The sequence below is a fragment of the Cnephaeus nilssonii genome (genome assembly GCF_951640355.1).
Source record: "Cnephaeus nilssonii genome assembly, chromosome: 7".
In the NCBI taxonomy this organism is placed as follows: Eukaryota; Metazoa; Chordata; class Mammalia; order Chiroptera; family Vespertilionidae; genus Cnephaeus; species Cnephaeus nilssonii.
The window spans coordinates 65,053,387-65,056,003 of record NC_137078.1 but is presented as its reverse complement, the minus strand read 5'-3'; positions in this window follow the sequence as shown (position 1 = coordinate 65,056,003).

The window sequence follows — 2,617 nt, the reverse complement described above, 5'->3', positions numbered from 1 at the left end:
AAATCCCAAACAAGTATGCTTGGCCTGACCTTGAGGATTCCAGTTAAAGAGATATCACTCCTCCTGGAAGAATCTATCATTTTTAAGCACCTCACACTGATGGTTGAGAAATTCGTGGCGAGTTAGACTGAGTCCAAGCACTTGAGAGCCAAGAGGGACCTCAGCCCTCACAGAAGGCACCCTTCATTACAGAAGAGGAAACTGAGGCTCAGACACATGGAATGACCTTTTGAGGTCATATAGCTTTGTTACTATGATTGTTAAAAGCAGTCTCTTAGTTTGATCTAGCTTTCTACACAGTCCATTTAATTCTCACACTTGACCATGTCAGTAACTCTGACTCATGGTTCAAGAACAAGTGTGGCCTCAGCTTCACAACCTTATTTCAGTTTCTCATTCTGTTCCGTATTCACTGTGGGAACTTGGACAAGTGATTTCACTTTCTGGGCCTCACTTTTAACCTCTGCAGGACAGGATACAGCATTTTTCTCACATGGGTGTTTTCAAGATTAAGTGAGATAGGATTTACCTAAAAGCTGGTACTTTTGGTGCTAAATAAATGCTGATTCCCCACTCCCTCTTTCCCATCCTTCTTTTCTTTCTCCTTTCCTCCACTCTTTCTCTCTCTCTTTGTTCTTAATAGGTACTATGACCAATGCAAAGAAGTATAACAGAGTCTCAAAGGACATTTGTCTCCAATCGGGCTTCAGTTTTCACATCCATAAAATGTAAAGGTGAGAAGAGATGGTTTCTGGAGACTCATGCTCCCCTGACCTATTTCTCCATCGCCACATAAGTTGATATGTATTCAACCCTGACTGCCGACCACTCCTCATGGCCAGGTCCTGGGTCACGCTGCAGAGATACACAAAGGTATATTCCCTGTCCTCAGGAGCACATAGAAAACTGGAGCCGAAGACAAGGGGAGAAAATCCCACAGTAATCATAAAAGTACATAAACATTTTCAAGAGTTCAGAAGTCATGTAGAAGAAGGGAAATAGTCATGTCAGGGTCCAGTGATATGGTCAGAGGGGGGAAACCCAAGAAGTACTGTAGTTCTCCTACAAGTCAAAAAATAGCAAGCAAAAATAATTCTCAAAAGGAAGTAGAAGTTCACCAGTCAGGGAGAACTCTTTCTGGGAACCCCATGTTCTGAGGAGAATATAGTGAAAACCAACTACTACATTTATTCAGTCCTCAGGGTCCTGTGATTATTAAGCCTGGTGAGAAAATATATAAAATCATGTGACACTGGGGAAAAAAAGAGAGAAAGTAAATGAAAGGAGAAGAGGAAAGAGGGAGGAAGAAAAGAAGGAATACCTTTGGTTTATACTCCTCTGTACTAAGTTCCATGCCAGGTCCCTTCATTTATTCATTCCAGGAGTGAAAGGAAAGGGTGCGGGGGGGGGGGCACGGGGGGGGGGAGAAGAGAGGAGGAATAAAATGTAGGGGTGGGGAGAAGGAAAAGGAAGGGAGAAAAGGAGAGATGGAAGGGGAAGGGAGAAGGAGGACAAAGAGGATGGGGAGGGAGGGAAGAAGAGAGTTCAGAGGAAGGATGGAAGAAAAAGAAACCTGTGAGAAAGATATTATCTTCTTTTTAAACTGAGGAAACTAAAGCCAAGAGAGGATGTGCCTTGCCCAAGGCATCTCAGTCATAAGAAGCAAAACCAAGATTGAAAGCCAGCCAAAGCTCATATTCCTTTCAGGATATCCTGATCCTCAGGGCAAAGTCTACTGTATCCCCAGTGATGGCATAAGTGGTAGGTGTAGTCTGAAGAGCCAGGACATCATGGGAGTAGGACAAGAGCCCCTCCAAAGAATTCTACCACTCCTGTGATTATCTACATAAGGTTAACTTCTCCCTTTGTTACTGACTGAGTTCACCCCACGCAAGTCACCTAACTTCTCTGGGCTCCCAGTTGCCTTATCTGTAGAACGGGTCCATAATATCTTTATCATTTAAGGAAACAGACTGGATTAGTTCAACTCAAGAGCTCCTTTCTAATTGGAAGTCCTTAGATTCTAATCCCTTCACAGAATTTCATACCCAGAAAGAACTATAGAAATTAGTGTTCCTCAAACTTGAGAAATAATTAGACATGTAGAGATTTCCATTTGGTCCCTTCATCTGTTCTCTTCTTTTGCATAGTAATATAACTTTTAGTTGGTCACAAGATTGGCCAGCTAAAAACATTTCTTGGCCTCCCTTGCAGCTATGTGTGGCTCTATGACCAACTTACCTGTAGTGTAACATGTGCAATGTTTTGCCCTTAAAATGAAATAGCATACTCTCCCCTTCCCTCCTTTCCCTTCTCCCTCTTTCCCTCCTTCCTAGGGGATGAATGAAGACTTGCTGGCAGGAACAGGGGCTCCATATAAGGATCTCAAACTGGAAGCCCCATGTGGAGGACTACAGAACATGTCAGAAGGAATGGGGTCCTGATGCTTGTGGAGCCATTATTCTAGCCCCGGACCACCTACCTGGATTTTACATATGAGAAAGTAATTTTTATCTTGTTCCTGCCACTGACTTCTAACAAATACATCCCTTTAAAAAAATTAAAGATTTTCCAGTTTTGAAAATACACTGCATGGAATGGGAAATGGCAAATATTT